Raw genomic sequence first — 13,141 nt, forward strand, 5'->3', positions numbered from 1 at the left:
TTTCTTGTCAGAGAACCAGAATGCTTAGCTTGCATGTTAAAAATAAAACATATCTATGTCGGGGGTTTGCAAACATCATTTTCATGTGAGTGTGCATTTTTTCCGCTGTGGAAAACATGCGTGTTCAAGACTCTTAAAAAACGACGGAGATCAATGGCTTCTTCAATAATTGTCCCCTGGCCACACAAATGGCAAAAAGTGAGGACATTTGTGTGGACAAAAAAAATAGGTGGCGCGCAATGCAGTTTTATTTCCAGGGGTTAAATTAGGATTTGATATGTGACCTTAAAGGTGGGGTAGGTAATTCACTTCAGAAACACTTTTTGTTATATTCCATGGAATGCTCTCAACATCCCGATAGCAATGAATATCTGAAATACTTTGACGATAAATACATTAAAAAATTCAATTTTCTCCATTCTTACCTACCCCACCTTTAAGGGCTATATAATCTGCTCCATTATCTGTATCAAATGCACATTGATGCCACCAAATTACACAATACAAATAGAAAGTACTACAAATAAATAAATGTACATCTTAAAATTGTAATATATTGTAGAGCCGATGAATACTCCACACTTTATTTTCCATTTGTTTCAAGACAAGGAACATCTCTCTTTGCTACTGTCAAGCTGGCATGAATAACACCACACGGTACCCTCCCTAGCAGGTCCATGTTGCAACACACAATATACACAACGGTGAATTATGTCCCACAATGTTCCACCACACAAGCCCCCCCAGAATTCACCCATACACAAAGTCTGTGCGGCGGGGAGGAACGACAGGCCGACCACCACGACTCTGGAGCCGGGGAGGTGGGACCGGAACCGCAGGCCCTAATTCGGTGCCGGGGGCGGCCCCGTCGCGGAGGCCGTGCCAGCACCACCGGTTGGTGAGCAGCCTTCACCCGGTCCACCGAGACGTGCTCGGCCTTATCACCCAGGTCGACCACCAAGTGCTTGTCCCTGTGTTCCAAGACCCGGAAAGGCCCATCGTAAGGGGGCTGCAGGGGGCCTCTGTGCGGGTCGTGCCGGATGAACACGTGCCCAGCCGAGCGGAGCTCCACGGGAATCCGGGACACCTGAGTTCCATGCTCAGCAGTGGGGATCTGAGCAAAGGCCTCAGCGGCGTCCTGCAGGAAAGCCCGCTGGGCCGTCGCCGACCAAGGAGCTGAGAATCCCCTGGAACCCTCAGCGGCTGACCGTAGACCATCTCAGCCGTGGAGCACTGCAGATCCTCCTTAAGCGCGGTGGTCCTCAGGCACAGCATCACCCAAGGCAGCTTGTCGACCCAATTACCGTCAGGCCGGCCCTGAGGGTTGCCTTCATGGAGTGATGGAAACGCTCGCAAAGACCGTTAGCCTGAGGGTGATAAGTGGTTGTCCTGTGAAGCCAAACCCCTTGGACGTGAACTGCGAACCACGGTCTGAGGAGATGTCTGAAGGGGTGCCAAAACGACACACCCACGTCATAATGAAAGCCCGAGCTATGTCAGCCGCCGTTGTTGACGTGAGAGGGACCGCTTCCGGCCAACGGGTCGTCCTGTCCACCATAGTAAGGAGGTAGGAAAAGCCCCGAGAGGAGGGTAATGGACCAACCAGATTGATGTTGACGTGGTCAGACCTCCTCTCGGGCACCAGGAAACGCTCCAGGGGCCCTTCGTGTGGCGGTGCACCTTAGCACACTGGCAAGCCACGCACTTGCCGGCCCAAGCCCTCACGTCCTTTTTGAGCCCCCGCCACACGAACTTCGCGACCACCATCCGCACCGAAGGCTTTCCGCCGGGGTGCGACAGGTCGTGCACCGCCTCGAACACGGAGCGCCTCCGACTGGCGGGAACGACCGGACGCTGCTCGCCCGTGGAGACGTCACAGAGCAGAGTGATGCCCGCGTCGCCGAAAACCACATCCTCCAGGCGCAGCCCCACGTCATCCCCCCCTTGAGATGTAGGAAAGCGGTCGTTGCTGACGAGCAGACCAAGGCTCCGCCACCTTGGACATGGCGAACGTGAGCGGCTTGTGGTCAACGAACGCCGTAAAACGGAAGTGCCGCACGGCCAGTCAGAGTCCAAGGAGCTCCCGGTCAAAAGCGCTGTACCTGCGTTCCCTGGGCGTCAGCTGGCGGCTGAAAAAGGCGAGTGGTTGCCAGGCGCCCTCCAGCCACTGCTCCGATGCGTCTGTGGTAATGAATATGGGGGCCGTGGATGACGGATGCGCCAACAGGGCCAGCGCGTTCTTGACCTCCTTAAAGGCAACCTCAGCCTCCGCCGTGCAGTCGATCTCCTGGATGGGGGCCTTACCCTTCTACGCCTCATACAGCGGCCGCATTATGTGGGCGGCCTGGGCGATGAAACGGTGGTAGAAGGTCACCATCCCCAGGAACTCACAGAGGAAACGCCGCAACAGCCTCAACCTTCGCCGGCAGGGGTGCTGCCCCGCCCTTGGTGACGTGGTACCCAAGGAAGTCAATGTCAAACACCCCGAACAGGCACTTTGCAGGGTTGATTATCAACCCGTGTTGGCTGAGCCTCGTGAAAAGGGCTCGGAGGTGGGACAGGTGTTCCTCCTCAGAAGTGCTGGCGACGAGTATGACGTCCAGGTAGACGAAAACAAACGGTAAGTCCTGCAGCACCGAATCCATCAGGCGCTGGAATGTTTGAGCGGCATTCTCGAGCCCAAAAGGCATCCGCAGGAACTCAAACAACCCAAACGGCGTTATCACTGCCGTTTTGGGAATGTCCAGGGGATGCATGGGCCCTGGTGGTATCCACGCACCAGGTCCACCTTAGAAAACATCAAGAAGAAAACAGTAAACACATACAGTATGTGTCCCTAAATACTCTGCTCCATTATCTGTATCAAATGCACATTGATGCCACCAAATGACACAATAACAATAGAAAGTACTACAAATAAATAAATGTACATCTTAAAATATGAATATACACATTTTTTTGTACAAATATCCAACCCTCAAATTCATATTTTAAAGGCGACCTATCATGCAAAATGCACTTTTGTACGTCTTTTATACATGAATATGTGTCCCCGGTGTTCCAGGGAACTCACCAAGTGTCAGAAAACACAACCCTCTCTCTTTTCCTCCGTACCCAAATCTCTAAAAAAAAGGGGCTGCAACGGATCTGATACAGACTGATCCAGATGTTAACACTTTACTGACGTCAGTAAAGTGGCGCTACAGCTATTGGTCAATTCTCCACCTATCAGGGGAATGAGAGGTTGGGCCACGGCCGGCCATTGCTGCTCGAAAGCGCTGGAGACGCTGTAGTACATATGCCAGGCCTGTAAGTGGCGCTGTAGTCTGCCACAAAAACAGAGAAGACTTCCCTTGCATGGTTGCCATGGTTGCCCTTCTGTTTATTCTCCGCTGTGGCTCTTTTTCTCCCTCCCCGAGGCAAGCGTTTGCGCCTCCTGCTTTAAAACAAATGAATAATGACTCTATATAATCATACGTAAGGGATAATGTGCAGCGACGCGGTCACTATGGGGAAAAGAACACCGACAGGCTGATCAGGAGCCCGACGCCAAGCGGAGGGATCTAGATCGGCATGAAGGTGCATTATGCAATGTGCACATTATCCCGCTTATTACACGGCCACATTCTCGACAAAGTAACGACATGACTCCCAATAATAATTGAAATGCTTTTATGGATTTAGAAAATGATTTTATTGATTTAAAAAATAGTTGTAGCCTATGTATTGATTTAAATTGACATGCATCCGCTAAGAAAAATAGTCCGTTGTTACTGTTTGAGCTAACGTAGCAACGGCAGGAACTGCTTCTATAGTGTTTTTGAGGAGCTTTTTGATTACAGATTTTAAAACATCGCTGCTTGCTTTAAAAGTAGCACAATTCATGATGTCAAACCTGGGAAGTATCTAGATATCCCTGCCCTAATGCCAAAGGAACTGCACACTGAATATGTGTCGCCGTTTGATGTCTATGTCTGGACCGCTGCGTAAAAAGGAGGGTTTCTGCCCCGTTACTTCTCTTCTTACTTCTATAAGAATAAAACACGGAGGACGGAGATCTCTTTTTCTCCCCCTCTTCTCCCCGCTGCAGCCTAGCAGCTGATCTCAGAGCACGCTCCCCTCTCCTGCAGGGGGCGTGGTCTCCTGCAGGGGGGCGTGGTCAGCTGCAGCTCACAGAATCAGCCCCCTGCAAAAACAGCGCTGGAAAGAGCAAATAGAGCGAAATGAGGCATGGCTAACATACAGGATCTTTTTGGTATTTTGAAAAAAATATATATATTTATATACTTTATATAGGTATGGCCCTACAATATATTGTTCAAATATAGCATGATAGGTGTCCTTTAAATCAACATTGCTCGGCACACTTGCTAAAGAACATGTGTGTGGTAATCTCAGTTCATAGGGCCGCGTGAGTATGGCCAACAGCATGTGAGTAAATCTCACTGCAAACTATTTAATTAGGACTCAGCTTTATGCACGCACATACATTTGGCATGGTTTAGGAAACGGGCTCCGTGTTACAAGACAGGTCGTGTCGCTTGGCGGCACTCTGTGTACACACACACACCGCCGCAGACTCTGTGGACACACACGCACACACACACACACGGGCGCACACACACACACACACACACACACACACACACACACACACACACACACACACACACACACACACACACCACACACACACACACACACACACACACACACACACACACACACACACACACACACACACACACCGCTGCAGACTATATCAAAGTATATCCGGTCACAGAGATCTGCTATTTTAAAGTAAAGTCAACACATAGCGACCCTAAATAGTATTAAGAACAAGACCATTTTTAACGTGTTTTGTAAACATATGACAAATGTGCGAGGGTGATGACGTCAGAGCATCGTCCTATGAGCCCCGGACAGCCCCGGCCCAATTTAACCCCTCGACACTACATACAAATATGAACCTGAAAATTAGCAAAATATGTCCTCTTTATTACAAGTCTTGGAAAACAACCCTTACACACTGAGAACAAATACGGAAGAATGCAGTTTAGCCATTAAATATGTTACTTTTGAAAGCATAAGCTATATTCAAGGACCAGTGGCGTTTCTATATGTACAAAAGTGGTGGGGCACAAAAAACTTAGATGTCTATATGTAAGCTTCTGCAGTGAGGTTCATGGCTGGTGAGGCTCTGGCACTGACTCTTCAGGTTTACAAATATTATATTTTGACCTAAATCAAAATATAATATTATTTTCAAAAGCTTTTTTTGTTTGATGCTTCAATTAATTTTAAACAGACAGTTCAACAAAAGGATACCCACATTTTTTTTATCATTTAAATATTGAATTGTTCTCTCTTAGTAAGATCCCATTTTCAATAAAATTGCAGTCTTACCTTGACATGAAGATGAAGTCCATTTGCCTATCCTTCTGGACAAACATCTCTATCACTTTTTTGTAAAGGTCCTCCTTATCTTCTTGTAGTTTCAAAAGTCTATCATAAATCTAATCCAATCAATAGATTTATGATTCGAAAATTATAAAAGTAGGGTAGACATGCGGCTGAACAAAACGTGCATTTATCTAACAGGTTTGTTTCCCACAGATCTTATTTTGAGCTATTTTCTAAAATCCTATGGAGAAATCTCGTTGCTTTTAGGTCGAGGGAAGCCATGCGCAGCTTACTTCCTGGTTTTAGGACGCGTCACTGCAGCTCTCTCTCCTCCTCTTCACACACCACACTTTTCGCGGCACACGTACTTACAGCCAATCAGCTCTGAATTATGTGAGATGACGGATGCTGGGGATGGCAGCACTTTGCCCCTATGCCTGGTCATTATTTTTTTGCCACACACATTAAATAGGACAATACTCTGAGCATGCGCAGTGTAGTTTTTACAGTCACCATTGACTTAAACAGGGAGAGGGAGGGGCAGGATCGGGTTTTGTCCATATACTGTGGAGTCAGATTTGGGTCAATATTCTAGCGCGTAAAACAAGCTACTCACGAGCGGAAAATGTGCTTTTACACGCGCATAAAAAGAGACAGCCCTCTTGCTCCCTCGCGGGAGTGTCAGCCTCACTCGCTCGCGGAGTCTGTCTACGCGCACGTGAAAAGTTTCTGACACTTTGGGGCGGAGCCACTGGACTTTGATTGACAGCTGCCAGGAACCCCAGAGTTGCCAGGTTTGATAAATGCGTGAACTACCAAGAGCCGAGGAGTGAGAGCTGCAAGATCAGTTGGACGAGATTGAATGGTAAAGTTGTCCATAAAAAACTATTACATTCGTAAAGTGTACAGCTAATATATATATCAATTCATTTGATATAAAAAAATGACATTAATTCTAGGAGTGCAATACTTTTACAAACACTATAGTAATAATATGCATTCATTATGACAATATCATACTATTACTATAGGAGTGTTCTATAGTGTGTTAAAAAAACAACTACAGAAACACCATATATTATACTATAGTAGTACTATTTAAAATAATATAGTCTTAATACGGAAACACCAACAAAAACACTATAGTAATACTTTTACAAACACTATAGTAATAATATGCATTCACTATGACAATATCATGCTATTAGAAGTGTTCTATAGTGTGTAACTACAGAAACACTATATATTATACTATTTAAAATAATATAGGAATACTACAAAGATCTATAGATACAGAGTATTACTATTGAAATATTATAGGGCTACTATAGCTAATACAATGGCACTACAGAAAAAACTATAGTAATACAATAGCTGCTGAAAAATACTACAGAACACTACAAACTTACTATAGGACACTATACAACTCTTATAGTATACTATAGTACTACTAGTTCATTTATAGTTCATACGGCAGACAGTATAGTAGCAGTTTTCGACAGATACAGCCCACTCAAAAATATATTGTTTTATATAAGATTAATTAATATATATATTAGCTGTACACTTTACGAATATAATAGTTTTTTATGGACAACTTTACCATTCAATCTCGTCCAACTGATCTTGCAGCTCTCACTCCTCGGCTCTTGGTAGTTCAGGCATTTATCAAACCTGGCAACTCCGGGCTTCCTTGCAGCTGTCAATCAAAGTCCAGTGGCTCCGCCCCAAAGTGCCAGAAACTTTTCACATGCGTAGACAGACTCCGCGAGCGAGACACTCCCGCGAGGGAGCAAGAGGGCTGTCTCTCTCACGAGCGAGCGCATAGCCGCTTGCGGGGGTTTAATCTGCGCACGAGGGTCATTTCATGCGCGTGTAAAGCACATTTTCCGCTCGTGAGTAGCTTGTTTTGCGCGCTAGAATATTGACCCAAATCTGACTCCATATATACAGTCTATCTATGGTTTTGTCCCACATGGCTCTAAACAGCTCAATAGGCACACACTGTAGACACTAATTAGAAGAGCACAGACTAAAACAGCGATGTACAGACGCATCAGATGATTAAACATGATCTTAAAATATTTTTTAATCTATTTTTTGTATTTTTTGTAATCATTATTTGTAATACTTTCTGCTGACACTAGGTGGGGCTGTGCCCCTAATGACCAGTCGCCACTGTCAAGGACAACATTCAAGTTGTTGTTTCCTTTCAAATCAGGTTAATGTCCAAGGACGTTTGGATGTTTTTCACATTTGTTATCAAAGACGCTGGATTGTCACGTGCCTTGCCAGTGACCTGTTTAACGTGGATATAAAGACGGGGACAGAGCGATACGTGTCTCACTTCCTTGTCTGAACAGCGATATTTCAGAATGAGGAGAGCCGCAGTTTTTCCGGCGTTGCTGCTCTGTCTGCTCTGGACGGGGGCTCGGGTGAGGTTCAGAGCAGCAGTCAGACCCAGGTGAACATTGGCGTCTGGGCTAAGCTGAAGGAGCTCAGAGACATGGCCATCGAACACAGGATCAAGATCCAGAGTCTGGAGCAAGACAACACAGCTGACACAAAACACACTGAGAGCCACGTCACGCTGCACCGAGAGCCACGTCAGGCTGCACTGAGAGCCACGTCAGGCTGCACTGAGAGCTACGTCACGCTGCACCGAGAGCCATGTCACGCTGCACCGAGAGCCACGTCACGCTGCACCGAGAGCCACGTCAGGCTGCACTGAGAGCCACGTCATGCTGCACTGAGAGCCACGTCAGGCTGCACCGAGAGCCACGTCAGGCTGCACCGAGAGCCACGTCACGCTGCACCGAGAGCCATGTCACGCTGCACCGAGAGCCACGTCACGCTGCACCGAGAGCCACGTCACGCTGCACCGAGAGCCACGTCACGCTGCACCGAGAGCCACGTCACGCTGCACCGAGAGCCACGTCACGCTGCACCGAGAGCCACGTCACGCTGCACCGAGAGCCACGTCAGGCTGCACTGAGAGCCACGTCACGCTGCACCGAGAGCCACGTCACGCTGCACTGAGAGCCACGTCACGCTGCACTGAGAGCCACGTCACGCTGCACTGAGAGCCACGTCAGGCTGCACCGAGAGCCACGTCACGCTGCACCGAGAGCCACGTCACGCTGCACTGAGAGCCACGTCACGCTGCACTGAGAGCCACGTCACGCTGCACTGAGAGCCACGTCACGCTGCACTGAGAGCCACGTCACGCTGCACTGAGAGCCACGTCACGCTGCACTGAGAGCCACGTCATGCTGCACTGAGAGCCACGTCACGCTGCACTGAGAGCCACGTCACGCTGCACTGATACATGCGACCATCAACATTGACACTCTTCACTTTAAGGCAGGGGTGTCAAACTCGAGGCCCGGGGGCCACATTCGGCCCGCAACTTCATTTTATGTGGCCCCACAAGAGCTTGCAAAGAATATAATATGTTTATTATACGGTTACATGCTACAGAAGCACGTTGCCCATAAACTACATGTCCCACAATGCATCTCAAATATGACTTATTTCTCAGAATTTGCCTTTTTTTCTTAAAAATATGCATTTTTTCATAGAATTCCTTTTTCTCAGAATTAGATTTTTATTTCAAAATGTCACTTCTATTTCTTTTTTCTCCAGAATTTGGCTTTTCTTTTTAAATCATTTTGGGCCATACGCACTGAAGAGACTTGCCCTAGACTTCTGCTTTCAGACGTAGTTAATTATGAAGTTATTACCCTATCCGATGATAATCCAATGCAGAGGCAATGATGTAATATAATACATTATTTTATATATATGATATATTTATATATGTACTTTTATATAGTCTTAAAGTTACGACCGGCCCTTTGAGTGCAACCATAATGCTGATGTGGCCCGCGATGAAATTGAGTTTGACACCCCTGCTTTAAGGACTCATTTGTTGTTTTTAGCCACACAGGTCAGACTGACGGCCAGCGAGAGCAAGAATGCAGGTAAATATTTACGCTGACTGATATGTTGATGTACAATAATGTTTGTGACGGAGCTCCACAGTGACATCTACAATAATACTATTTATCTGAATAAAGTGTCCCCACCACCACTTTTGAAAACAAAGCCTGCCAATGAGTATGAGTGCGTTTTAATCCTAATTAAAAACCTAAAATGCGTTCAGTTCTAGAGTCCAGGATGAGCTCCAGTGAAAAGGATGCGAGGGAGCTCAAGAGAGCGAACGCAGGTTGAGTTAAAGTGAACTCTTTAGCGTGGTAAAAACAGGTGTCAAACTTTCTAATATGTGATGTGTAAAAGTGACAGAAACTGAAATAAACTGAGGATGAAAACTATATTTTAAACTTGTTCAGTTCTAGAGAACAGGATGAGCTTCAGAGGAAAGGAGGTGGAGCAATTCAACTATTATTAAAAAATAAAGATTGGCTGCTTTATGTAAAAAAACAGATGGTGAATTTAAAAGAGAAGTAAATTATATGTTTAACAGAAATAGTACTAACATATTGATGAGATATGTTGTTTGTTTATCAGCTGTTAACCTGCTCTTTCTCTGTACTGCAGAGCTCCTGGCTCGAGTCCCAGCGAGTGAGAATAAGAGCACAGGTGGGCCATCAAAGGAGAAATTACTAATATAATTATATTTTTCTATAAAAACGTTGGATTTGTTTGCCGTTTTAAAAGACAACAAAATATTGCAGTGAATTTGAAAAGTGAATATATAGTATGGTAGAACATTATTTTCACATCAGATCTGAAATTGTGAAATTGTATATAAGAGACTATAACTTTATTTGACTAAAACAATGTTAAACTTGTTCAGATAGAGTCCAGGAGGAGCTCCAGTGAAAAGGAGGTGGAGGAGCTCCAGAGAGAGAAACAGAAACTATAGAGCGGTGCAGGAACGAGTCCTAAAACCAGGAAGTGAGTCAGCATTTCCCCACTTCCTGTTCCCTCGCCTCAGAGCCAATGGGATCTCTCCATAGGATTTAGGAAACTATCTGAACTAAGGTCTGTGGTTGAGACAAATTGAAGAGACGGATCACGTTTTGTTCTACGACATTAAATCCATCAGCTGGTGATTTCTGAAGAGTTGACGTGTCTGAGAAACGATGGTTGTTACCAAGCGGCTGAACAGGACTACAGAAGTCGTGGAGGACGTTGAACGCCATTGAACACGTAAACACTCCTCTAAGCTTGTTTATGTTCTGCTTGAAAGCCAGTCCCTGCCTCCTGCAGACTGTTCAAGCAAACGCTTCAACTCGTTCCATTTACAATCTGTGTGTTTGAATATGGATCTGAAGTCGGCGTGACGTTGAAGTCGTGCTGCTGGACTCGCCTGTAGTTCCTTTATAGCATAACGTTAGCATTTAGCTTCTGGAGATCAGATTTATGATTCGAACATTATAAAAGTAGAGTGGACAAAACGTGCATTTATCAAACAGGCTCGTTTTCCACTGACTTTATTTCGAGCTAAATCCTCTGGAGAAATCCCGTTGCTTTTTTGTCGAGGGAACCGGCAGCTTCCTTCCGGGTAAATACGCCATCCCTGCACCGCTCCATTATCAAGAGTCAACATGTTGTTTAATGAATAGAACTGGTATACTGAGGAGAATATGAAACATCAATCCCTGCTGACTCTCAGAATCCAAACCACTGACTTTCTCAGTTTAACAGACAGTTCGTGAACGAGCTCTCGTCTCTCTGTGTGCCTCCTCCTCTTCCTCGCAGGCCGTCTGCAGGTGGCCTTCTCAGCCGGCTTCAACGACTCAGGAGCAGTCGGACCCTTCAACGCTACGATCACACTGAAGTACCGTAAAGTCTTCACCAATGTCGGCCAGGCCTACAGCCCAACTACAGGTACCACACACACACACACACACACACACACACACACACACACACACACACACACACACACACACACACACACACACACACACACACACACACACACACACACACACACACACACACACACACACGCACATTTTCTTCAGAGTTTTCTTAATGAAACCATTAAAACGTCTCTTAGTGTTCCTGCAGTAGATCATGCTAGAAAGTAGAACCAAGTCAAGAGCTCCTACGTGTTCCTTATTTAAAACCCCGTCCTGCTGAAGCTCCAGAAACAATCTCCCCTCGCTGACCTTCTCCTCTGACGCAGGTGTCTTCACAGCCCCCGTCAGAGGAGTCTACTACTTCAGATTCAACGTGTGGGAGAGCCGCGGTTCAGTTCACACCTCTGTTGAACTTCACCACAACAACCGGATGAAGATGAGGCTTTATGATTACCATGATAGCGTTGGCTACGTCTCCGCGTCTAACGCAATGGTTCTTCAGCTGGAGCGGGGAGACGTTGTCTGCGTCGTTCTCTCCTCCGACTACGGCGCTTATGATGATTTCTTTAACCGCATGGTTTTCAGTGGGTTTATACTCTTCCCTCAGTGAAGCCATCTGTAAAACACCCACCGCTTTAGGTTCCATTACATATTAATAAAGAAGTGTGTTGACTGCATTTATATAATCGTTTGTGTTTATTTTTGCTTGGTTACATGAACAAGAGGCATTCATTACCATAGCAACGTGTTCTACGGACAATATCAGACCAACACTTTAGCCGTGCTGTTGTTGTCCTCACCCTCTAAACTGAGACCCAGTCGAGACCAAAGAGCCTCTGCAGTCGTTGCCCTGACGACAGACGTGAGGCGCACCCTGCATGATGATGATCTGTCATATCCACAATCCCACAACAACTCAAATGGTTGCCATATATACTTACAGTATATGTTTGTGTATGAATGTTATCTGAGAAATCTAAATCAGAGTTGACTTTAATCTCCGAGAATCTTCCTTTATTTGATGACCTCTTTGTCAGAGACAGAAACTCAGACCTTTAAAAGGGTTCTTGTGACCAAGACCAACTCAAGTCCCAAAACCTCTGCATTAAAGTGTTAATAAATACAAAATGGACGTCATATTTTCTTTTACACAGCATGACTACATTATTTGAATCCATCCAAGCTAAAATCAAGTCTGTTAACATGTGTTATGACCCTGGTCGTTATGTGTAGAGACAAAACTGTGGGGGGGGGGGGTGGTGTCACGGCTGCTGCTGCTATTTTCTTATTTTGCTATTATTTTATTTTATTTTTTATTGTTTTCAGCTGTGTATGTTATATGTATATGAGATGTGCCGTTGCCCGGACGCCATTGGATGCCAGCTTCCTCCCTCCTCCGGTAGGCGTGACCGAAGATCTGGATTGGAGCCGACTCACCAATCCCTGCCCACACCTTCCGGGGACTCTTACAGGAGTGTGTGCATCTCAGTTAGACAGCAGAGGTCTGAATCTGTGTCAGACGTCTCTCGGTGCTCTCCTTACGTACTGTGTAGCTCTGCGCTAGTTCTGCTACAGTGGTTAGTTAGGGTGTGTGTTTCAGTAGAAGCTGCTGGGACTCCCAGCAGCTTCTACTGAAGCCTTCCGAGTAAATCGCCAGAACGCCGACACCTCCTCATCTCCACCGCTCCCATGTTTTATTTTGTGTTGCCATAAGTTAGTCTCTCTGCGTTTCTGCGCGGGGCTAATGCTAATAATGCTAATGCGAGGATAATAAAATGGCGGCTTCACAAAACGTTTTGAGAGTTTTACGGGGCGTGGTTTGCAATCCGCCCAGCCAATCAGGAATATAGCTCTTTTCTCAAAAGAGAGCCGCACGAACTTCCGAGGGGGTAAAAAGGTTCTCA

The 13,141-nt window shown here is 46.1% G+C and overlaps 1 pseudogene; it reads left to right on the forward strand.

The window, feature by feature from the left end:
* The first annotated feature begins 7,778 nt into the window (after positions 1-7,778).
* On the forward strand, positions 7,779-12,309 carry LOC117441619 (uncharacterized; annotated as a pseudogene).
* The last annotated feature ends 832 nt before the right edge of the window (positions 12,310-13,141 follow it).

The sequence above is a fragment of the Pseudochaenichthys georgianus genome, unplaced genomic scaffold (genome assembly GCF_902827115.2).
Source record: "Pseudochaenichthys georgianus unplaced genomic scaffold, fPseGeo1.2 scaffold_1841_arrow_ctg1, whole genome shotgun sequence".
NCBI classification, from domain to species: domain Eukaryota; kingdom Metazoa; phylum Chordata; class Actinopteri; order Perciformes; family Channichthyidae; genus Pseudochaenichthys; species Pseudochaenichthys georgianus.